Source organism: Ornithorhynchus anatinus, chromosome X5 (genome assembly GCF_004115215.2).
Source record: "Ornithorhynchus anatinus isolate Pmale09 chromosome X5, mOrnAna1.pri.v4, whole genome shotgun sequence".
Lineage (NCBI taxonomy): Eukaryota > Metazoa > Chordata > Mammalia > Monotremata > Ornithorhynchidae > Ornithorhynchus > Ornithorhynchus anatinus.
In genome coordinates, this window is record NC_041753.1 from 60,652,391 (window position 1) to 60,678,821 (window position 26,431).

Here is a 26,431-nt window from a genome sequence, read left to right on the forward strand (position 1 = left end):
TGACAGTGAGTTTCAATGACTTAATAACTGATCACTTCTGAAGTGCTTTTGGGTTCCATGAGAGCCAGGTGCCTTCGCTAGCTGCCACTGGCAAGCGCAACGTAAATCTCCCTGTTGCTGCCACCAGTCAAACAGGTAAGCCATTCATTTTTCCTTTCTCTGCCTCATGTTTTCCCACCTCTCTCATTGGCTTCCCCAATGTCCCTGCCCTCCATTAAACTTCACCACAAGTCTCCTTCCCTTGAGCATCAGGCACTCTAAACCAGGAAGGTCCCTCTCCTTTCTCCCCCACTCCCCACTCCTGGGAGAGCCAGCCCAATGTGCTGAAACCCTGAACCCATCCCAGGCACTTTGATTTTAAACTTGTCCTGACCTCCCAGCTCCCTTCCTTCCCAAGATCCACACCACCCAGGACCCTGAAGCCTGGGATGGGGTGGTAGATCTGGGGTCCTGAGCAGAATACGACTGGAAGGGAATCACTCAAAAGGAAAGGCTAAGAGACAAGGGCAGTGGGACTAATTAAAATAAGTGGTGTATGGGTGGTCAAGGTTTCAGGATGAGGGGCTGGCCCGGTGGAAGGTGGGTGTCGGGGGTGGGGGTGAGTTCAGGGCCTGAGACTCAGAAGAATCTGGGTTCTAATCCTGGCCCTGTGCTTGTCTGCTGTGTGACTTTGGGTAAGTCACTTGTCTTCTCTGTGCCTCAATAACCTCATTTGTAAAATGGGGATTAAGACTGGGAGCCCCTTGAGGGATATGAACTGTGTACAACCTGATCAGCTTGTATCTACGCCAGCGCTTAGTACAATTTCTGGCACATAGTAAGCACTTATAAAGTACCATTAAAGGCTTGGTGGAACCAGTGTGGTGGGGAGAGAGAGGGACCTGTGGAGGCAGTAAGTTTCAAAGAGAGTGGGTTAGGGGTTAATACAATTCATTAATTCAATCATATTTATTGAGCGCTTACTGTGTGCAGAGCACTGTACTAAGCACTTGGGTTACTCCTGAAATGAAGGATGTACCTCAAAGTAGTTCTGGAACACAAAAATGAAATGTTTAGGGTTCGGGTTAGGACTCAGAGGGGGCGATCAGTGGAGGGCAGAGGGAAGGTGGGCTGAATTACTCTGGTGCTGAAGCTGCTTTTTCTCACAGGAGAGTAGGTCAACAAACCTATATTAAAGCCACATGCATTGTAAATTGGTACATTTTCTTCCAGACATCTATTTACCTCCATAATTATTCATGGCTTTCATGCAGGTGGTCTCAATATTTTTTTTTTGTTGCTCTGAGTTATTTAGGGATTTAAAGTCTTATAAATGGACTAGATTTTGAGATCAAAAATGTAAAGAAAGTAACCCCCCCCCCCAGGCCCTCTTCAGTGAATCTTCACTTTAAATCTGATTGGGCTTGGACACAGTTGGATTTTGCTAAATGGGGATCTGGTTGCTAGAAACTGAAATTGTGATGATGACTTTTTTGAAGTTTTATTATTAATAATAATAATGATAATAATAATGGTAGATAATAAACATGTACTATGTGTCAAGCACAGTTCAAAGGGCTGGGGTAGATTCAAGTTAATCAGGTCTCACACAGGGCTCACAGTCTAAGTGGAATGGAGAATGGGTATCAAATCCCTATTTTACAGATGAGGAAACTGATGCCCAGAGCAGTTAAATGACTTGCCCAAGGTCACACAACAGGCAAGTGGTGAAGCTGGGATTAGGACCTAGGTCTTCTGTCTCCCAGGTCTGTGCTCTTTCCACTAAGCTATGGTGCTCCTCACGTGAGCAGACTTTGTCCCTAGGAACTGGACTAAGATAGAACATTTTCAACTGTGATAGGGATTCATGATAATGTATTTGAAATGAAATCTCAACTGGGAAAAATCAACTAATACTTACATAAAACCAATTTTGGGCATCATTGCCACCTTTTCATTACAAATTTTGACTTGAACACTTAAGAACTATGCCACTGAAGACAGGAAATAAAGTAAAGGAATAAGGATGTAGAAAATTCTGTGTTTCGAGTTTGATGTATCCAACTGTTAGAAACAGATAATACATCCTGTTGACTGAAAAAAGGAGAATACAATAATGAAATGTGGTTTGTGTTCCGTATTTCCCACTGTGCCTTATTAAAATCCACTGAAAAGTAAAATGTAGAAGTTATATGGAGTTAGAGGCTATATTGATTTTTTATTATTAGCTAAAGGTTTGCACGCAGTGTAAAACCAATTCTAATATCATAGCAACCAGAAGTTATGTTTCCAAAAATTATTTTGTAAAAAAACATCGAGACATCAAATGGTTATTTTTGTTTAGTTGTAGTTGTAAGAGTGTTTGGATTTCTTTATTTCTGATGTCTCCAAGAACACTACACATTTTCAGTTATTGGACATAGCCAAATTCTGCAATTCTGCAATTCTGTACTTTGCTGTACACATTTTATAAAAATGACCAGTGTTTTTCTGCATGAGTTGCCTGTTAAAGGAAATAGAATCAAGCCACATTAATCTTCCTAGCTTTTGCTATAGCAACACACCGAGGCCAGGTCTATTGGATGTTGGAAAATTGCTCCTCAAAGCTTAGCTGCTCCTGTAGGAAGAAGAATGATTCAAAGAGCTTCTTTTCTTTATTTTCAGAATGAATCCGAAGCTTTTATATTTACTATACCTCAAAGAGCACCTTTGTTAAACTGCCCACGTACTTTCCTGGTTTCTAAACGAGGCAGAAGCAGATATTCTTCCACTGATGACTAAATTGTCTAAATGCTACCCATTGACTATCGATTGAATACAATTTTGTCATGAATTTGGATATGTTTCCAACTCATGATGCAGATGAAGTGAAATGTTTTCCATGAAGCCTTTAGGAAAATAGAATAATGGGTTAGAGCAATACAGTTAAACATCAGTTCTTACCCAATCATGTTTATTGAGCATCTACTACGTGCCTGTGAGAGTACAGTAAAAATAAAGAGCAAGGACCCAGCCCTGGAGAGTAAGCATTTACAATCTAATGGGGCACAGGCAATCGATAATGATAATAATCTTTTCTTCTCTACCACCTTTTCCAAAAAGAGTGAAGTATTTCAGGAGCCTTCTCTAGTTAATGTGCATAGTATCCAATGAGTTATTGAAGGCATTGTCCTCATTGTTCCGACAGGAAATCCAAGAGAGATGGAGAGAGCTTAAAGGGCTCAAGAGCTGGGTTCTAATCCTGATTCTGCCTCTTGTCTGCTGTATGACCTTGGACAAGTCACTTCATTTCTCTGCCTCAGTTACTTCATCTATAAAATGTGAATTAATATGGTAAGCCCCATGTGGGGCATGGACTGTGTCCTACCTGATTATCTTGTATCTATCCCAGTGCTTAGTACAGTGCTTGGCACAGAGTTAGCACTTAACAAATACCATTAAAAAAAAGAGGCCGGTGAGTTTGTGGGACTATCTCTTGCCATATCCACCAAAGTAGAATGCTTCCCTTACTACTGCATTTCACACAGTGCCCATTGTGAAGTCAAACACAGCTACATCTGGAAAGGACATCCTCTTTAATAATAATGATGGCATTTGTTAAGCGCTTACTATGAGCCAAGCACTGTTCTAAGCACTGAAAACATGGTTTTAAGATTTTGCCTTCAGTTATGCAAGCGGCTATTTTTCCTTGTGCGAATGGTCAGAGGTGACCTTGTCAACTGTTATAAACTGAAGTTTGTGCCCTGTGTTTCTAAGTCATTTACCCCAGCTTTGTATTAATACTTCAGATTTGATTGATGACCTCGACGTCATAATTAGTTGACCATTTTTTAATATAGCAGCCTTTTGAGTGGGTACCTGCAATGATCAACTGGGAATTAAGGAAACACGGTGACACAAGCAAAATGACTTTTGGGATCTGACAGTGTACACAAGGGTTTACTTTTATTTTTCAAGTGAAACTACCCTTAGAAGTATGCATCACTGTTGCTTGGATTTGAAGATATTGTCACTGACCATGGCTTCACGTGTAAGGCTGTTGCAGAAGAGATCTTTGTGCTATTAGTGGGTCATCATAGTAATTGACCTATAATGGAATTGAATAATGAGCGAAGATCTACAAAGAGCACTGGTTGCAACATGAATCAGAGAAAATGACGGGAGAGTTATAAATGTCAGCGGTCCTGCCTTTAGAAATGGCCTATACATTTTAAAAAACCCCTGGAAGAAAATAATACTAATGATAATGATTGTGGTATTTGTTAAGCGGGCACTGTACTGAGCGCTGGGGTTGATTTAACCAGGCACTGTCTTGAGCGCTGGGGTTGATTCAAGCAAATTGGGTTGGACACAGTCCCCGTTCCATGTGGGGAATCACAGTTTCATTCCCCACTTTGCAGGTGAGGTAACTGAGACACAGAGAAGGGATGTCATTTGCCCAAGGTCACACAGCAGACAAGTGGTGGAGCCGGGATTAGAACCCATGACCTTCTGACCCCCGGGCCCATACTAAAATAGATGATTCTTCATGTTTTCAGAAGAAGACCTGGCCATTAACAAATTCTTATCATATAACTAATTCCGTAGAGTATATTCTAGTTGAGACCACACATGTTATAAAAAGACCCTATAGCTTTTGGACCCCAGCCATACAAAAACTTGAATCCAGCTTCAGGGCCAGTAGTAACTAAAGAAATAAGCAGTGTGGCTCAGTAGAAAGAGCACGAGCTTGGGAGTCTCATGTCATGGGGTCTAATCCCAGCTCTGCCACTTGTCAACTGTGTGACTATGGGCAAGTCACTTAACTTCTCTGTGCCTCAGTTACCTCATCTATAAAATGGGGATTAGGGCTGTGAGCCCCACATGGGACAACCTGATCACCTTGTATCCCCCCCAGCGCTTAGAACAGTGCTTTGAACCTAGTAAGCACTTAACAAATACCATCATTATTAAATAAGGAGGTAAGCCTTAGTTTTGAACAAAAATGGATTTACGCTTCCTGTTTACCTAGTCCCAGTGAGCCAAAACTCCTCACTCTGAAAAGGGAGAAGAAAACTGTGATCCACAGAGGGAAAGCAATGAGTCCTTCTGTAAGCTTAGTTGGGGACAAAATAATGTGTACTTCTTCCCTCTCTTTCTTCCCCAGAAGCAGAGATATCAACACTCATATTCCTCTTCTCCTCCTCTTCCTCCTCCTCCTCCTCCTCCTCTCCCCTTCGTTCCCCTACCCCCTTCACTGAGCATAGCACAGCGCACTGCACGGTGTCCCTAGGCTGTCAGAGAAACAACAGTGTAACAAAGGTATGGAGCCATTCTCTCCTAACATGTCTCTCATATGCCTAAAAAGTGCGGGTGAGCAGCAGATTGTGAGAGCAGCTGAACCTGCGATAATCAACCAATAAATCAGTGGTATTTATTGAGTGTTTTCTGTGTGCTGACCACTGTACCAAGAGCTCAGGAAAATACAGCGAAGTAAGTAGGCACATCCTTACCCTCAGTAAGAATCCAGAGAGTTATTTTCTGCTCCAACAGAATAGAATCCTGATTCCTGAAGAACATACCAGAGGAGAGAGGAGGAGAAATTACCCTAAAGCATTCCTGGCCTATTTAGTATTCTACAGATACTTATCTTCTTTTATGGTACTTGTTAATCGCTTATGATATGCCAGGAACTGTTCTAAGCGCCAAGATGGGTAATCAGGTTGGACATAGTCCATTTCCCACATGGGGCTCACAGTCTTAATCCTCATTTTACAGATAAGGTAAACTGAGGCACAGAGAAGTGAAGTGACTTGCCCAAGGTCACACAGCAGATAAGTGGGGGAGCTGGGAATAGAACTCAGGTCCTTCTAACGCCCAGGCCCTTACTCTATCCACTAGGCCACGCTCCTTCTCGGTGCTGATCTAATTACTATGAATGTCCCTGCTTTGTATGAACTCAGCACTAACGGTAACTTCATTGGCTTGCAAAAGAAGTAAGAAAGAGCCCCAAGGATTATTAATTTGTATTTCATCATTCTGGGAAAGCAGAGATGGAATTTGGGCTGCAGAGCGTCACTTGTGCTTCTCACCTTGAAACACAATGTCCATAAACACAATTTGGGCAGCTTTAACTCAATCTATTCTCTTTGTCTGCCATCATTTATAGGGACTAGTAGTTCTGAAGATCAGTTGAAGCCCACAAGTCTTAGGGAAAGCTGGATGGCATCAGAGTGCTCTCGAAAAAATATGAAATATAAAGGCATTAAAAAAATAAAAGGCCCAGTCCCTGCAGCATGTTATCCTTTGAACACTGAAGGAAGGGATAAGATGCCTATCAGTTTTGAATTCTAATTTTTTTCATGTAAATTTATGAGCAAGAACATTTTTATACTATAGCATAAAAATCGTAGCTTGAAGAATAACAGCAATTGGGCAATTTCAAACAAAAAGTTACTCAATACAGAATATTGCTAATAATGGTCATTAAGGAAAAGCCGGTCTTCTAATCATCTAAACATGTGGATATTTAAACATAGATCCGAAATTTAATACACATCATCTCAAGTCCTCATCACCTGCTCATTCAATTCCAGACATTCAGAAAGATGCTTTTTTTTTCTTATTGAAAATAGGGATAAAGCCAAGTCATCAGATTGATTTCAGTGCATTTTATATGATAGAGAACTTTGAGCTCCCTGAAGTGTATGAATAGATCACTGACTAGGATTTCAAAATGGAGTCACAGAGCAGATACTGAAATTTCTGTGGACTGTCGGGCAGAGGACTATACTAAATTAATGTCACTAAATATTGCTTGACATATTTCAATTTTTTTCGATAGCATTAGTTAGAAACACCTCCAAATTAGTTAACGAATCAGTGGTAGGCATTGAGTGCTTATTGTGTGCAGAGCACTGTAGTAAGCACTTGGAAGAGTTCAATCATATTTATTGAGCACCTAATGTATGCAGAGCACTGAACTAAGCACAGGACAACGAAGTTGGCAGACACCTTCACAGCCCACCAGGAACTTACAATAAACTGCACACCACTGGCCCTAAAACAGAGGAGCTGATCTTTGACATTGGTCTAAAAAAGGAAAGAGGAAAGGAGCACTTTAAGGAAAAAAGGTAGATGGGGAAATTTTGCTCAACTCTCTGAGTGTGAATGGGGTAGGAGTAGTTGAAATGCTGAAGCATTTTTTAAGAGTGATTATGATTAGAAAAGTGACGCGATCGAAATGTCACTTTCTTTTTCCATGCATCTGTTCTGTGTCATCATATTTGCTGGATTTACTGACAAAAACAAATGTTTACTATTGTTAGTGCTGCAAAACCAATGCAGCAGCAAAAGAATAAACTGAATTCTATGCTGCCTCAGGCACCAACTAAACTGCCACCTAAGCTATCACTGTGGAAGTTCTTTTTCTGGAGGAGAGGAAGGAAAGCCTCATTTTCAGTTTCTGAGTTGAGAATGCAGTTGCAGCAGTCACCCTTTAACTCATAAACCACCAACATCTGACCTGATCATCCCTGAAAAGTATATATGGAACTCTCTGAGGTCATTTTGGCAATCTCCTTTTGGCAGGTCATAGGCACAGCTTTTGAGAATGATAACGCTGAAATACAATTTTTGCCTATTTTTAGTCATTTACTCTTGCCCCTGTTCTTGACAATCCTGCATCTCTACATTCTATTTATCTGGCAATCTTTAAAAACAGGTTAGATTCCTAGCCCTCTGTGATAGCTGAGGTGTTGGGGGGAGATCGCTTCCAGCCCTAGCATTCTGTGATTGGCAATTTCAGGAAGTTGCAGTGCTTTGCTTTGTGATGTTGTCTGAAGGGAAACGGCGTGTCAGAGGATTATATGGCCTTACTAGAATGAATGCTGTAGTGTAAAACATCTTATGGATGAGAGGGTGGAGTTGACTGGTTTGAGAAAGAGCGAAAGCATTGGTAAATAAATCCGGTGCTGTCAAGGGTTTGGCAAGTATAGCATCTGCTGCACTCGCCTGTCACACCTTTGTGGATATAGCGAAGAGAAGCAGTATGGCTGAGTGGAAAGGCTAACGGGCCAGGGAGTCATAGGACCAAGGTTCTAATCTTGGCTCTGCCACTGATCTGCTGTATCACCATGGACAAGTCACTCGACTTCTCTGTGCCTCAGTTTCCTCATCTGTAAAATGGGAATGAAATGCTACTTCCTCAGACTGTGAGCCCCATGTGATAAGGAAAGTGTTCACTGAGCTGGGGAAAGGAGAAAATGAAACCTGATTGATAAGGAAAAGCATTTTATATAGAAAATGTCAAATTTTCCCAACCTGGAGGGAAAGAGAAATCAAAAATATGGCCTAGAAAGATGAAACTGTTGGACAAATCTAACCGGAAAACCCAAGTGTGCTATTTCGGATGATCATCCAAAATTTGGATGTCCAGGTAGACAAGGTCTTGAAGGCATTTTTGAATTGCTTTTATCCCAAATAGAAAATCCAGCCCCAGGTGCTTCAAAGATATGGTTTTGCTAGACATCTTGATAAATCTGAGTCCATTTCCCAAATTGTAGGGAATACTGTCAAACCCTTATGTTTGTTCTTGTAAGTGCAAGGCACTGTGCCAAGATCAAACAGCAACACCTATGGCTGGGTTTGGAATCCTGAATTTTCTTGTAGATCATTTCTCCCTGAGCATATCAATAAGTTGCATCACATTTATCCTTCTAGGATGCTTTGCTCTCAGTCAGATTAGCTCAGTTGTAGGGCAAGTGCTCTTTTTCCCAAAAGATATTTTAATAAATTATTTTTTTTTTAGTGCCCCATGCCATAGTAACAAAAGCCAATATTCCCTAAATCCATCCTTCTCCCATCTACCATCATTAATTCATAAGCCTTAATGATCATTTGTTTCCTCTCAAAATCTCAGAATTTGGAATTGTTTGCTCAGCATTTCTTCCAAAACATGTGAAAATTGTTCCCAAGATGAGACAGTTCTCTCAGGAGGCAGTCCCAATGGTACATATTAATGCAGAGCTGAGGTGGCATTTCACTGGAAGAGAGCAATACTGTCTATCTGCATGCGTTCACACCTTTCTACAGATGGTAACTGGCATTCAAAACACTGGAATATCACTGATTATTTTACCGAGGTAACGGGAACTAATCAAGGCTTGGTGTTGGTGCCGGGATGTTTGTCTGCAAAGTTGCTACCACAGCTCTAGGATTGTCCCAGTTTTGCCAGTATTAATCTTCAGCCTTTCCTGTTCAGCCCAGTGCTATTAATATAACAGGTAAAGAGCATTGCTCGGGAATTGTACTCTCCCAAGTGCTTAGTACAGTGCTTTGCACACAGTAAGTCCTCAATAAATACAATTATTAATAATAATAATAAATTAGGAAAACATAGGTTCCAGTCCCAGTTCTGCCTCCAACTGGCTCAGGTGTGCGCATAGACCACTCATGTACTTGCTATGTGCTGCTCTGACCCAAACAGACATAAAAATCAATCAATCAGTCAATCAATCACTCCTATCTATTGATCACTTACTGTGTGCAGAGCCCTGTACTCAGTGCTTGGGAGAGTACAGCACAACAATATAACAGGCCCGTTCCCTGCCCACAGCAAGCTTACAGTTTACAGGGGGAAAGAGACATAATATAAATAAATAAATCACTGATATTTGCATAAGTGCTGTGGGCTTGGGGGATGTGAGTGATGAGTAAAGTGAGCAAGTCAGGGCAACACAGAAGAGAGTGGGAAAAGAGGAAATGAGGGCTTAGTTAGGGAAGGCGTCTGGAAGGAGATGTCCTTTCATTAAGGCTTTGAAGGTGGGGAGAGTAATTGTCTGTCTGGCCCAGTGGAAAGAGCTTGGGTCCACATGCCAGGGGACCTGAGTTCTAATCTCAGCTCTGACAATTGTTTATGAAAAGGGAGGGCATTCCAGGCCAGAGGCGGGATGGGGTTGAGAGGTCGGCAGTGAGATAAAACAACTAGGATGGATAAGCCCTGCTGCAGACTCTTGTTTTTCAGGAAAGACAAATAGGTAATGTCTCAGCTCTCTCTACTCCCTGAGTCCATCGTGGGAATATAGCCAACCCACAGGAAAGAACAGAGCTCCCAAGGGCGACCTTTGACCATTTGACCTACATATGGCCCTATGGAGTGCATGGTCGCATCAGAGAGAGACTATGTCTCCCAATTCATTCAATAGTATTTATTGAGCGCTTACTATGTGCAGAGCACTGTACTAAGCGCTTGGGATGAACAAGTCGGCAACAGATAGAGACAGTCCCTGCCGTTTGACGGGCTTACAGTCTAATCGGGGGAGACGGACAGACAAGAACAATGGCACTAAACAGCGTCAAGGGGAAGAACATCTCGTAAAAACAATGGCAACTAAATAGAATCAAGGCGATGTACAATTCATTAACAAGATAAATAGGGTAACGAAAATATATACAGTTGAGCGGACGGGTACAGTGCTGTGGGGATGGGAAGGGAGAGGTGGAGGAGCAGAGGGAAAAGGGGAAAATGAGGCTTTAGCTGAGGAGAGGTAAAGGGGGGATGGCAGAGGGAGTAGAGGGAGAAGAGGAGCTCAGTCTGGGAACGCCTCTTGGAGGAGGTGAGTTTTAAGTAAGGTTTTGAAGAGGGAAAGAGAATCAGTTTGGCGGAGGTGAGGAGGGAGGGCGTTCCAGGACCGCGGGAGGACGTGACCCAGGGGTCGACGGCGGGATAGGCGAGACCGAGGGACGGCGAGGAGGTGGGCGGCAGAGGAGCGGAGCGTGCGGGGTGGGCGGTAGAAAGAGAGAAGGGAGGAGAGGTAGGAAGGGGCAAGGTGATGGAGAGCCTTGAAGCCTAGAGTGAGGAGTTTTTGTTTGGAGCGGAGGTCGATAGGCAACCACTGGAGTTGTTTAAGAAGGGGAGTGACATGCCCAGATCGTTTCTGCAGGAAGATGAGCCGGGCAGCGGAGTGAAGAATAGACCGGAGCGGGGCGAGAGAGGAGGAAGGGAGGTCAGAGAGAAGGCTGACACAGTAGTCTAGCCGGGATATAACGAGAGCCCGTAATAGTAAGGTAGCCGTTTGGGTGGAGAGGAAAGGGCGGATCTTGGCGATATTGTAGAGGTGAAACCGGCAGGTCTTGGTAACGGATAGGATGTGTGGGGTGAACGAGAGGGACGAGTCAAGGATGACACCGAGATTGCGGGCCTGCGGGACAGGAAGGATGGTCGTGCCATCCACGGTGATGGAGAAGTCTGGGAGCGGACCGGGCTTGGGAGGGAAGATGAGGAGCTCAGTCTTGCTCATGTTGAGTTTTAGGTGGCGGGCCGACATCCAGGTGGAGACGTCCAGGAGGCAGGAGGAGATGCGAGCCCGAAGGGAGGGGGAGAGGACAGGGGCGGAGATGTAGATCTGCGTGTCATCTGCGTAGAGATGGTAGTCAAAGCCGTGAGAGCGGATGAGTTCACCGAGGGAGTGAGTGTAAATGGAGAACAGAAGAGGGCCAAGAACTGACCCTTGAGGAACTCCAACAGTTAAAGGATGGGAGGGGGAGGAGGCTCCAGCGTAGGAGACCGAGAATGATCGGCCAGAGAGGTAAGAGGAGAACCAGGAGAGGACAGAGTCCGTGAAGCCAAGGTGAGATAAGGTATGGAGGAGGAGGGGATGGTCGACAGTGTCAAAGGCAGCAGAGAGGTCAAGGAGGATCAGAATGGAGTAGGAGCCATTGGATTTGGCAAGAAGGAGGTCATGGGTGACCTTAGAGAGAGCAGTCTCGCTAGAGTGGAGGGGACGGAAGCCAGATTGGAGGGGGTCTAGGAGAGAATGGGAGTTAAGGAATTCAATGAGAAGAGGCACCATTAACGGAATGAGCTCATGCCAAAGGATCCCCAGCAGCCCCACCTACCGCTCAATATCTATTGGGACCATGGAAACTTCCAGAGACGAATAGCTGTGGTAGATACAGGGGCAGAGATTACTGTCCTAACCGGGGAGCCTAGTAAATTTAAGGGGCTACCTGGACCAGCAAATGGGTTTCATTAATTATTTAATTCATTCATTAATTCATTCGTATTTATTGAGCACTTACTGTGTGCAGAGCACTATACTAAGTGCTTGGAAAGTACAATTCAGCAATAAAGAGAGAAAATCCCTGCCCATAATGGTCTAGAAGAGGGGAGACAGACATTAAAACAAGGAAACAGGCATCAATAGCGTCAATAAAAAGAAATAGAATTAGAGATATATAAACATCAAAACAAGTCAACAGGCATTCAGGGGTGGAGACTAGCAAACCAAACAGATAAAGATATCATTCGGGAGGATACCCCACCATTCCAGACTGAGGTTTTGGTGTCCTCAATCCCTGAATATATTTTAGGGATTAATACATTATGGGGACAAGAGTCACAGCTCCCCGTGGGATGATTTTGTTTGGGATATGGGCTGTCAGCGCAAACCTGCCCACCCACTCACTTGTAGCACCCTGAGCCCCAGGGGGAACATGAGTGGCAAGGAAAAGAGGGCACACCGGTGCTGCATACACCTCGATCATTAAAAGTGATTCCTAGGCATGCGTTCTTGGGCCTGAATTCTCAGTCCAAACCTCATACGCTGTTCCCGGTGAGCAACTCCATCCATTCATTCATTCAATCATATTTATTCAGCGCTTCCTGTATGCAGAGCACTCTACTAAGCGCTAACACTTGATGGGCTGCAAGTTGAAAAAGAATAACAGCTTTGAAGTTGCTCATCCTTTTTAAAGAATCGCATTTCCATTGCTGAAAATGTTTGACCAATTTCGTGCTATAGAGTGTTTTCCCAAACTGAAGGGCAGGGAATTGTGTCTACCAACTCTGTTGCACTCTCCCAAACACTTAATACACTGCCCAGCACACAGTAATCTCTCAAAAAACACCACTGATTGATCGATTGATTAAAGCGTAGGATCACCTACCCTACTTAAAAATCACCTCCTCCAAGAGGCGTTCCCAGACTGAGCTCCTCTTCCCCCTCTACTCCCTCTGCCATCCCCCCTTTACCTCTCCGCAGCTAAAGCCTCATTTTCCCCTTTTCCCTCTGCTCCTCCACCTCTCCCTTCCCATCCCCACAGCACTGTACTCGTCCGCTCAACTGTATATATTTTCGTTACCCTATTTATTTTGTTAATGAATTGTACATCGCCTCGATTCTATTTAGTTGCCATTGTTTTTACGAGATGTTCTTCCCCTTGACGCTGTTTATTGCCATTGTTCTTGTCTGTCCGTCTCCCCCGATTAGACTGTAAGCCCGTCAAACGGCAGGGACTGTCTCTATCTGTTGCCGACTTGTTCATCCCAAGCGCTTAGTACAGTGCTCTGCACATAGTAAGCGCTCAATAAATACTATTGAATGAATGAATGAATGAATGAATGAGTAAGTATCAGATCAGAATCTGAATCTGTTTCCAAGCAGCTTGGCCTAGTGGAAAGAGCGTTGGCCCGGCAGTCAGAGGACCTGGGTTCTAATCTCAGCTCTGGCAATTGTCTGCTGCGTGACCTTGGAAAGCTCACTTAACTTCTCTTTGCCTCAGTTTCCTCATTTGTAAAATGGAGATTCAGTGCCTAGCCTCCCTCCTACTTAGACTTTGAGCCCCAGGTGGGTCGGGAACTGTATCCAGTGTGATTAATTGTATCTCCCCCAGTACTAAGAACAGTGCTTGGCACATAGTAGGTGCTTAACAAGTACCATCATTAAAAGAACCAAATCCCTTAGGGTCACATCTGCGTGTCAGGATTGTACAGTCCAAAAATTATTAAATAGAATGAGGTTTTTTCATTGCTTTGTCATTCCTGCTTTAAAATAGCCAATTATGACTTTCCAACTTCCAAAACAGTGAAAGAGAAGGAACCAACAATGAACATTTTCCAGTTAACGTTGAAGTATTTCTTTCGACTAAGCAGTGAGAAGTGGGCAGTAGAGATGTTGACTCTTTTGAGGCTCTGAGTGAGTGGAGGGGGATTATCAGGTGTTTCTCGGGGCGGTCGGAGTATCAGAACTGTTCAGTTGCATGGGTTGAGAGACTTAGGGCAGTGTAAATGCTATGGGATACTTGCAGCCTATGTCCATGTTCCTTTTTATCAGTCAAGAGGAAAAGAAAAATATACAGCACATTGGAATCCTGTTTCCAAGCTGATCTTTCTGTCATGCTTACCCATTCCTTAACAAATTTTCAAGACCCCGGCAATTCAGTCTTTTTAAAGCAGTGTTGCGTTTACTCTTGCAGAAGCCATTTTAGACATAAGGGAAATTCTCGAGTAAACTGTAATGATCAAACAATCGATTAGTGGTATTTATTGAGCACTTACTGTGTGCCGAACACTGCATGAAGCAATTGGGAACAATTGATTGATTGATAGTAACACAGTTGGTAGACACAATCCCCCAAGGAACTTACAGTCTACAGGGGGAGACAACATTAAAATAGATTAAGGATAGGGGAAATAGTAGAGTGTAAGAATATTTACTGAAGTACCTTGTGGCTGGGATGACTATCAAAGTGCTTAAGGAATGCAGAGCTACATTCATAGTTGATGCAGAGGGGAGGGTAGATAGGGGAAATAAAGGGCTTAGTCTGGGAAGGTCTCTTGGAGGAGATGTGATTTTAGGAGGGTTTTGAAGGTGGGGAAGAGTAATGGGTTGTCAGATAAGAAAGGGAAGGGAGTTCCAGGACTGAAAGAGGACGTGGGTAAGGGATCAGTGCAGAGATAGATGAGATTGAGGAAGAGAGAGTAGGTTGGCATTAAAGGAGAGGAATGTGCAGGTTGAGTCGTGTTCAGTGAGGTTAAGGTAGGAGGGAGAGAGCTGATTCAGTGCCTTAAAGAGGTTTGATGGAAAGGTGGATGGGCAAACTTGGAGGTTTTTGAGGAGTCGGGGCATGTGGGCTGAATGCTTTTTTCAGAAAAATGAGCCAGGCAGTAGAGTGAAGTATGGACTGGAGAGGGTTGAGATAAGGATGCAGGGAATAATCATGTACTACCAACAACTTTATCTAGCAACAAGTACTGTATCTGAAAAGAAAACAGAATTCCATAGCAGAAACTCAAAGAGTATTTTAAAGGAATTCTCTGGCTTCCTTCAATTTTTCTCAGTGATTTTGTTCTGGAATTAATGTCCAGCCCCAAAATACCCTCTTCTAAACTCATTTGTAGCTGGTCACTCTCTCTCTCTCTCATTCTTCACTTGAACCATCAATTGATAATGTGGTCTGAAGAGTCAGCGAGAAAGTGAATTTCCTTTTTCTTAATTATAAAGAATAAATACAATGTATTTTGTTTTGGGAAATGAAGAACAGTTGCGTATATAGCTATATATGTATTCATATGTATATATATGAATAGTGACTTTCTTCACCTTCCCCAGAAGTAAGACAATAATAGAACGTGCTCTTAAACAAGCTCGACTCACTATTCATATCTTTCTTAGCATTTTTTATTCCTTCCCTGAAAGAAAAACTGTGAAAAAGGCATTTATTTTCAAAAATGTACTTGTTTAGCTGCTTCTGCTCTAACTACAGAAGTAATGGGGAAATGGGCTGAATTTCCCTAAACTTTTGTCATTTCAGGAAGAAAAATTGATAAGAGCAATGATGGTAATATCACTGACTCAAATACAGTAATTGTGATAAGGCACAGACACCTTGGCATCTGAATTTTCATTATGGGGTTGGGGGGGGGTGGTCTTTCAAGGGTTAGAAACTGCAAGGCTGGAGAGATTTTGCCTTTAATGATTTCCTGACTTTATCTACAGTGGTGTTTAACACACACACACACACACAAACACACACACACACACATCCCAGCAACCCCCCTAAAGAGTTAAAAAAGAATTGATTTAGACAGTTGGTCAAACCTTTAAATCTACATGGCTTGTCGATTATATTTCAGTTGATTGCAGTGATGAATGTGAGGCAACAGAATTACACCAGGCATCATTATTCCTAGTTTATTTTTATTACTGAAGACATGAGGATGCAGCATTTACAATTCTTCCATTAGGAAGGGGTTAAGAGATATTTGCTTGTTTGCTTCATTTCCAGAAATTTCAAGTCTGTAACTATGCTGACTTCATTTTCAATCCCAAAAAGACAAAGGCAGTGGCTGTTCAGGGACATATTTTACCCCAGACAATAATAGGTTTCGATCTGAGTCATCATGACACTCTCTTCTGACATGCTGCCTGACTCCCTGGGTGCAGATGGACAATGGCCCCGAGTTTGATTGTCTTCCGTGGGGTCAGTTCCATTTTTACAGGCTTAGTATCCCTAGTCTGTATTTCTTCTCTCATCCCCAAGATTAATATGACCAGTTCCATCCGGGATGTATAGTAGATAAAATGGCTTTTAGAGCGTTCCCTTGGAGAACACTAAAAACAAAAGAAGCATCTCTATTATATAGAAACCGGTCATAAAAAAAGAAAAAAAACCCAAGGTGGATTGTCAGGGGAAACCCTACTGGTTAAATAAGATTGATATTGAATTGAATTTTTCTTATCTTATTTCATTGCCGATTCATTTCTTTTCTTTAATCCAAAGGAACACTAATGGGTACGGTTTACTGAACCAACAAAAAAGCACAAAACCATTGTGGATGGTTTACACTCTCAAGTGCAATTAGAGCATGTAATCTCTAGCCCTGTACAATACTGTACAATACTGCAGTTTTTCCATAAGTAACATTTGTGTTTGTCAGCAGTCCATATTTCCTTTCTGGAATAGAGTGATTGTTCTAAACCTGGGGTGTCTGATTATCTCTTCTGGCAAATGTACCAAAAATATGGGGATAAGTAGCTCTCTGTGATCCCTGTGCACAGTATCGAAATAAGCATTGCATCCCAAGGGCAAAAATCCTCTGAGTTGGTTCCCAGATCCTGTGGGTGAGTTAGAAGATGGAGATTGCTCAGAATATTTTGACATAATGAGTATAATAATATTTTCTCTTTGCAGCTACTGTACCTCAAAGTGGGTATGTCAGGGCATCACTACTTCTTTTTCTGTTTTCTCAACCACAAAACTAGGCTCAGAATTGGATTTGGCAGCTGCTGAGCCACCCTAATATAGCAGTAGACGAATCCAGGCAAAGAACAGATCTATCACTATATCTGACTGATCTTTCTACTTATGCACAGTGACAAATTCTCACTTCTCCATATAGATCAGCAGGCTCTGTAACCAGCCAGTCACGCATAAGATGTGACAGCAAATCACAAGATTGGCAATTTGGAACCCTGGAGAACAAGGTGAAACATGCGGTTATTTTACATGGAAACCACCGCCTTCCCGTAGCAATGTTCTTGTGTGTGTGCATGTGCGTGCGTGTGTGTGTGTTGGGTGCATGTGTATGCTTGTATCATTTCACTGAAACAGACTTGATGTTCTCCTCACTTTATTAAAATCCATGGAGAAATCTATAGAGAGAGGACTGAAGAACAAATCTTTGTTAGGCAGGTGAATGATTTACATTGCTGTTTGAAGCCACACCAGATACATTTTTCACCCCCTAAGTCACCTAGAATTGCTTAATGAAGGAATCCTCTGGCTAATAAGAGCATGTATTTAGAATGCCTTTAGAATGCCAGTGAAACAACTTGGATGACAGGATGAAAATAATCGGAGCCTGATTTTCAAGCCCTCTTCTTTCTGCCTCCAGTAAAATATTTACACTTAGGAGGCTTCTGTTTTCCACTGAGGAATCAAAACCACCCACTCTCAGGCCCCAAATCTAAGAAATTTTAAAAAGTCATTTCAATGAGTTTGGAAAAACTTTTCCTCTGCTGGTTCACTGTAACTGTACGGTATTTGCAAAATAATATCAACAGAGACTCCTGAAACAATGGAAAAGTAAAAAGTTAAAAATAGCTTCCTTAAAAAACTGCCATGGTTGCACAGTGAGCAGCACTGGAGATGGTACCATGAAACCACAGAAGCCTATCGGCTGTGGGAGTTGTAGATTAGTGAGCCACTAACCTATCATGTTCCCCTGAAGATTTCTCACCTTCTAGAGCAAAATCTGGATGGACCTAATACTTTGCTATTGAAATGGTAATGTTTTCCATTTTGAGTCAATTGTTGGAGAAATGGTGACCCGGAATCTTTCTCGAGATTTTCCCTGAGAGGTTTAGGGATGTTTCATTGAAACCTAGCAAATTATCCCTATAGACACCCACAGAGGAAAACAAGAGCCAAGTCTCTTTAAGCAGGATGAATTGGTTTGTGAAGCTGCTCCTAACCAAAATGTGTGGTTGGATTAGTGAGCTATAAGCATTCCTCCCTTCAGTATAGTCATGATATGGTCATATCACCTATCTGAGTGATGGCAAAACCCCAAGCGGACTGCTCTGACCATAAATTGCTGGCCACTATTTCCTTGAGAATCCGTTTAACTCTGCTTTGGCAAGCATAGCCAGAATCATTTAAAAAATATTCCCAGGGACTTCACACCATGATGTTTGATGGCTTAATTCCCCTTACTATACAAGCTCAACTGCCCTGCTAAATTAGATAACCCAAAACTCTGACTGCATTCAATTATTGCCTGTCCTGCTGGCTCTTAGACAGAATCCCTTGCCCATTTGAATTCCCTGCATGTTACACACAATAGTTCAGTTTCTGCCAATGGGAAGAGCATTCAGTTTTTCAAGTGGTGTTTATTAAGTGCTTACTATGTGTCAAACACTGCTCTAAGCCCTGGGGTAGATACAAGTTAATCAGTTTGGAGGCAGTCTCTGTCACACATAGTGCTCACAGTCTAAGTATTAAATTCCCATTTTACAGTTGAGGAAACTTAGGCATGGAGAAGATAGGCGACTTGCCTAAGGTCATACAGCAGGTAAGTGGCAGAGGAGGGATTGGAGCCCAGGTCCTCTGACTCCTAGGTCCGTGCTCTTTTGACTCAGCCACGCTGCATCTTCCCTTGTAGCATCTAATACAGTGCTAAGTGCCTGGTAGAATTCAATACACTTTTAGGACATTTAGGTATTGCATTAACTCTGACAGGCCACTAAAAGTACAATTAAGTATAGAGGACAGGTCAATGCTAACAAGATAAACACTTGTGTCATTTCAAGTCACTTGGAAGTGATTTTAGCTTAAGCTCTTATAGCTACTTGGGGCACAAAAGGCCCATTTACTCAAAGAACCTATGAAAATGATTTAGGATTTTAAGTGTTTTACCCTCCCTCTTAGAACTTACACCCATTTGGTGGAACTCGGTTATTGCTAATGAATGTCTACAGTCTAATTGTGTAGTCCGCATGAACTGCTTTGGGTGCAGTAATTTGCACAATGAATGTTACAGACATGAAAATGTTAATGTTCCACCAACCTCCTGATTTTGGAACACAATGAATGTCTCCTGGCTTTACCTAAATTTATGGGTTGTTTTTTTCATAATGGAGGACATTCTTAAATCATCACTAAACTCATGCTCCAAACATCTCTGTGACAGGAGAAAATATGCATCTTTTATCTCAGTTTCTGAAAAATCATAAAACTTTAATTTGGTTACTGAAGATGCCAAGTTACACCCTTGCCTATTTCAGGCCCCTTATGGTAAATTGAAAGAGTCAGTTTCAGTTTGCGACACTAGAATCATAAACCATTAATGTGCCGAGTGATTCTCTCATTTCATTGAAAGACAACCACAAGTATTCCTCTGTATTTTCACTGTACTGTTTGTGATTGTTTCTCACTCATTCTTATTCTCCATATTTATTCCACTAAAAAGCAGGTTTTTCCAACTACTTTTGAATTTCAAAAGGGCTTATTTATTCCCTCCACTTTCTTCCACCGCAGAACCCCAGAGGTAATAGAGGCAGTCTTCAAGCAGGGTCTTTTACTGAAACGAAAATATAAATTTTATCTTAATGCCTCCATTTCAGAGGGAGTACTTTTAGTCGTTATTTTAATATTTTAAAGTGATTTTTTTCACTGACCTTTAGGGGTGGCTAATGTCAAATGAAGCCTGATGCCTTAAATACCTTTTGGTGATTTAGCCAAGCATACCCTCCAGTCCAGTCGAAAGAGTTTCTCACCTGATGGAAAACCCGGTATTATCAGCAGCATGATGTAGAGGATCAAGCACGAGCCTGGGAGTCAGAAGGTCATGGGTTCTAATCCAGACTCTGCCACTCTTCTGCTGTGTGTCCTTGGGAAAATCACTTCACTTCTGTGTGCCTCAATTACTCATCTGTAAAATGGGGATTGAAATAGAGAGTGAGCCGTACGTGGGACAGGGACTATGTCCAACCTGGTTTGTATCCACCCCAGCGCTTAGTCTAGTGCCTAGCACATAGTAAGTGCTTAACAAAACCATTATTATGATGATTATTATTATTAGCATCTTTAATGGAGCACTTGCTTGTAAGAAAAATAGCTGAAAGGAATCCTCTGTTTGTCTTACCACTGTATAAGTATCTGTTTCTAGTTATCCATCCATAAATAGAGACATTTTTACACCCCGTTGCTTCACCGCAACCTGAAATGTATTTTAGTGTCTATCACTCCAGAGGAGTCAATAGACCTGATCCTTACTCTCAAGGAGTTTAACTAGATTTTTCAACTAGTTGAGAGTGAGGAGCAGTTCTACTAACCCTTGTGTTGTCTTCAACATTAGGTCTACTAACTCTGTTGTACTCTCCCAAGTGCTTAATGCAGGGCTCTGCACAGAGCATGCACTCAATGTTATTGATTGACTGATTTTTAAAAAGGGATGATTAGAAAATGGAGGATGAATTTCAATCCTAAAGACATTTGTTAGGCAATATGAAAACACAAGATCATTATGAAAGTGTTTCCTCAATCAGTAATATTGTTACTACGGTATTGTCATCTTGTGTTTAACGTTAGAACATAAATCCATGTTCATTAGACTGAAATGAAGGCTTAAATGCAGCATAGAAGTTCATTTGCAAATGTGTTTCTTAGGGAAAGTACAATTCTTAATTAAAATCACAATAATTCCATATAGCAAGAAGTTCCTAACAACCAGAGGTGAGTGATAGGTATTTAATCCATCAAATTATAGTCATCTAAGAACAATAATACAAATCGCAACTAGACAGTCTGGATAATAGTATGTTAGGACTTTTAAAATATGATTCTTAATAAAAATTATAACAAGTTTCATTTCTTCTATTAATGTGGGTTTTATGTAATATAATGAAATGGACACTGGCCAAACACTTTAAATTATATATAGTTGACTTAAAGAGCTCCTGGAATGTGAACAGGTATCCAGAAGAACAGTCTTCGGAATTGAGATCAGTGTAAAATGAATCCCCAGTTCATTAAGATGTTGAACTATTGTATGTGAAACCACTCTGCTTGCCAAGATGGAAATTGCCTTTACTTTGCAGTGCTTCAATCTCCACATTTGTTTCAACTCCTGAACTTGGCTCACTGATTTATTCATCATTTCTGCCTAATATATATTTTTTTTGTTTTGGGGAACAGCATTATTTAAAAGTTCCATTTCTTTAAAGGATCAAATAGCAAAATGCCTGGACTGATGTCCAGATTTTTTGGTCTATTATGGCCCTATCACAAATCAATTTGAAGCAGATTTTTCTCCATCATTTTCTAAGTTTTAATCTTTTAATATGGCATGCATGATTCCCTAACTTGCAGTCAAGGACTAGCCACCAAAGTATGATTTTAAACAGCATTATCATCCCTTCTGAAATATTCCAAAGTGATGAAGGCAACACATTCAGCAATTACGTGTTCACTTGTTTTGCTAGCAGTCATGACTGACCTGAATATTCGACCTCAAAGTACTTTCAATAATTTTTATTAGGGAAAGTAAAATAATTTTTCGTGTCAGTCACCTATTTGAATTACCACCGCAATCAGTCAATCCATAGTGTTTATGGAGCTCTTACTCTCTCTAGAGCACTGTATGATGCACTTTGTATGATAGACTTGATACAATGTACGATAGAGTTAGTAGACAAGATCCCTCCTTATAAGGAGTTTACGCTCTAGTAGGGGAGATAGGCATTAAAAGTAAATTACAGGTAGGTAGAAAGCAGCAATAGATTGTAAAGATGCGTACATAAGTGCATTGGAGAGGTGTGATTACCAAAGTGCTTTTAAATGTCACAAAAAGGCTGAAGTGGCAGCAGGGCTGGATGTAGGGTGGGGAGATGAGAGATGAGTGGGGAAAGGCTTCTGCAGGAGATGTGATTTCAGGAGGGCTTGGAAGATGGGGAGGGCCATTTTCTGCCAGATGTCAAGGGGGGGAGAGTTCCAAGCAAGAGGGAGACACAGTTCCATCTATGTAATTTGGTAGATGCCATGCAATTCTGTTAAGTTTACTGTTGAATTGATATGGAGATTTTCTGTTAGATCATTGTTCATTTTATTGACTGATATAGGTAATGCATCTGTTTTATTGCATAAATGAGGGTATCCCACTTCCACCTTCTGCATATGGTAGAGTGGTCCTCTCGATTTTAGCTTTCAAATGATTTATCAGTGTCATTAACATTATTGTTATAATTATTTCTAATATGACTAATACCATTTTAGCCCAATTCTGTTAATGCCCTGAAGTTAGATTCTGGCACACAGACACTTCTGGGAGGAGACCTGACTGTATCAGACCATGCGAGTACTGCTTTGGGCATTGTTGACTACATGGTACACACACCGCCTTAAATGGTACCCTAGTGGTCTGAAAGAATCAATGCTCCTCTCAAAATGCCTAACTATTGGGAAGTGACTTTAAGTATGGGGAGGATTGTAGGGGCGGGGTAGATTCTGCAGTACATTTTTTTCATTGAATCATTTGAGGGAATAAATTGATAATTCATAATTTATAATAGAAAACCATTTGCATTAGCTGTGGCTAGGTGTAACACAACTCATTTGAAATTTTAATAGATAAGGTGGATATAGTGAATAGATTTCAGGTAGTGTAGATATTGAGAAGATGGAAGAAAGATAGAGCTCTTGGACAGTTTTGGTTGGTTTTTTTTTTAATACAACAAAAGCCCAGGTCTTTGGGCGTTAAACTGTTATTGATGAGCGGGCTTTTAGAAAATCTTTATTATTCTGAACAATTCCCAAATTGAACCCTGAGTAAAAAAGATCCGGGAGTTTCAATTCAGCTCCATCAAGACGGGGTTTTGCCAACAAAGAAAATTTCAACCTCAACATCTTCTCCAGATAGCAATCATGCTCAGAAATAACCCACCAAAATAAGCACCAAACCCCATAAAAATATGGAAAATAAGTCAGACTTGAGCTTCTTTTGGATCTTTCCTGGTTTAAACACCTCTTCTTTGCACTTTAAGACATTTGGTGATTGGGGATTATGTCATTCCTTTTCATATCATTTTCAAAGCTTGTGGAATGTAATAAAACACCCACTTGCTCCTCTGACCTCACAAAAACACCCATGTTCATTAGTCCCTAGATCTTATCAATCTTCCTTTTTGTAATGATCATTTTAGGAGCCTTTTTGGGAAAATGTAGTTCAGGGAGATAATTATACAAGAGGAAAAGGAGAATCAAGAAACAGAAGAAATGTGAACTATATGTGAAATTCTATTCATGCTTTGTGGCTTGCCACTAATAAAATCGAATAGAGTCAGTAAATAGTATCTCCCTAATCACTTTTATCAAGTGCTAATACAATACAGATATGCTCTTTGGTACTGTATTAGCACTTGATAAAAGTATCACCAAAGAGCATTAAAAGAGGTTGAGAGATGTTTTCCTTTGTAGTAGTGCAAAGGAAATTAATATCACTTCAATGGAGCCACATAGGAAATGACTAGGAAACACAATCTCAGCTTTCTGAATAGTACAGGAAAGCAAGTTTCATCTATATGTATAGACTAAGATGTGATGGGGGCTGGGGTTAAAAAGAAAATCTTGAAACTGGAGGGAACTTTTGTCTGATTTCCTGGAGCTGAGTTGACATTGGAAGGAATCACTCAGGAGGAGATTAGCTTCTTCCTCTTTGGTGGGGAAGGAGATGGTCCCCTCATTTGGCAGAAGAATTTTGCTTGCTTTTTGTTCCTCATCGTCTCCAGACTGTACAGTCTCTGTAGTAGTAGTCAGAGTAATAGTATTTACTAAGCATCTACTGTGTGCAGAGCACGGTGCTCAGCACTGGTAAAGAATACACAGATGGGAATCAGGCATGGTCCCTGCCCCTTGGGGGTCTCACAATCTAAAAATAAAAAGGGGGAGAGGGGACTGGTGACAGATACATAAGAAGAGAGGAAACACAACATTAAGGCAACTTGAGGACAAAAAGATCTGAAGGGCGCTGGGTCAGGAGGAGCAGAATTTCAGGGTCCTCACGGCTTGGAGTCCACAACTGTGATTGCTGTAGCTATCCTGCCACAGCCTTCCTGAGGATTTGTGGAGGAGGTGCCAGGCGACGGGCGATTATCTCCATCCCACCAGGGTAGTGGAAGGCAGGTGAGGATGGGGAAGGTGGGACTGTGGGAAAACTTGGTTTGCACTTATAGACTTTTTTTCCTCTACTTCTTCTAGCATAAACAGGCCACAATGCACAATTTTGCTCTACTCAGCTACATATTGTAAATGACTAAAAGCAAGTAAATCTAAGAAGGCTGCTGATCTGAAAAGTGTATGGCCTTTTCAGATTTGGACCATTGAGTGGGCAAAATCAATTCTGCTACAGGCATAATGACCCAGATTTTCCTCAGAACCAACATCACACCTGATTGTAAGTTAGATTCTTTCAGAGGCACATCTGGGTCTTCGGGACACTAGAGGATCACCACATCTGAGTCCCTCTCAGCCAGTGACAATGTGCATGGAAGATGGTCAGTTATAATCAGTAAGACACTGTAGACAATGTCTGCATTGATCTTCTTGCAATTTCCCCACTATTTCCTCAGTATTTATTTAGCACCTACTCTCAGTCAATCAGTGGTATTTGTTGAGCACCTCCTTCATGCAGAACATTGCACTAAGCACTTGGAAAAGTACACCAGAAGCTTCAGAGACAAAGGAGCTGAGTTTTAATCCCTGCTCGACCACTTGCCTGATGTGTGACCTCGGGCAAATCACCTAACTTCTCTGTGCTTCAGTTTCCTCCTGCAAAATGGGGATTCAATATGTGTTTTCTCTCCTCCTTAGATTTTGAGTCCCATTTGGGACAGGGACAGTGTCCAACCCGATTAATTTCTATCTACCCCGGTGCTTAGAATTAGTGCTTGACACATAATAAGCGCTGAACAAATACCGTTATCATCATCATCATCATCATCATAACATCATATGTTCCTAGTGGAATGAAGAGTATAACCCACAGAGGGGTTCTTTCCACTAGGCCAACTATAGAGCTTACCGGTCCCTTTAAAAAAAAATACCAAAACACTGTTTTGGTGTGTTCCAACAGAAAAAAAAAGACCTGATATTAATTATATTGTTTCTCCCTTCCCTCTCTCTACTGTAGTATCATCAGTCTCCCTGTACTTTTGGAATCTTTCCAGAGGGTCTCTTGAGGCTCCCAAAGTATATGATATAATTCCATTTTCTCTCTCCCTTAAGATTGCCAAGAGCTGGGTTTTTTAGCAAGAGGGAACAGCTTTCTCTCTTTGCACCAGTGATATTCTGATCGGGTGAATTTGCTTCCCAAGACATTAATTTCTAAGAAAACATTGTTTCATTGCAATAAAACACTATGTTTTTCATTGCTTAAGCAAGAAAAGTGGATTCATTTTTTTAACTGTACTGGAAGTGCAGTCTCTGTCAGCTGATAAATACAAGATACCACACCAAGAAAAACAGTGGATAAACCCTAGGCTGGAAGTGAGCTCTTTGGTTTAGAAAAGATTTCTTTTATCCTCTGGAATTCACTGTATCCCTTTTGGTCTAATTCTTTTTAATGTTTCCATTATACAATTTGCTTTTTCTGAGGAAAGGAAACAGCAGATGTAATTTGGGTGGAAGAGAGGAACTTTGGGCCCCTTCCTTTTGACCACATAAATTGGACTAACCAGCAAAAAAAAGCTGAATTGAACAAAATTTCACCAACAATATTTGCTATGTTTCATTTTCTTCATCTTATTATTCTTTCCATAAAGCAAAACCTTTTTAAATCTGGTGGATTTAAAAGCAGTAAGGAGAAGCATGGAAACCTAATTTTTCAATATAAGCAAAAAAAACCACCTTTAGAGCACAGAGAAAATCCAAGAACACTGCTTGAGAAATGCATACTTCTCCTCCCCACCCCCACCCCAAGCCCTTGTCCCTTGTAGCCTTCCAATGGTGGAAGAGAAACTATTTCTCAGTTTCTAGCAAACTGCACATCTGTTCAGTAGAATCCCACCGTTGCTTCCTTTTAATTAGGTAACACCACTCTTCAGTCCTTCCCATCTTCCAGTTGACCAGCTGCAGCCTTGTAAGCCAACTGACAGTATGTGCAGTTATAAACCTAGAGACAGATATCACTTCAAAC

The 26,431-nt window shown here is 41.5% G+C and overlaps 1 protein-coding gene across 2 annotated transcripts in view; it reads left to right on the plus strand.

Annotated features, from left to right (window-relative positions):
• RORB (RAR related orphan receptor B) overlaps positions 1-26,431 on the plus strand; it is a 180,607-nt gene that overhangs the window by 29,241 nt on the left and 124,935 nt on the right. Inside the window, exon 1 of one of the 2 annotated variants that reach the window (XM_029055648.2) lies at positions 68-135. The exons of the other annotated variant lie outside the window; for it this stretch is intronic. The gene's annotated coding sequence lies outside the window, so the exon portion shown is untranslated. Of the gene's footprint in view, positions 1-67; positions 136-26,431 lie in introns of those variants that run through there. 2 annotated transcript variants of the gene reach the window in all.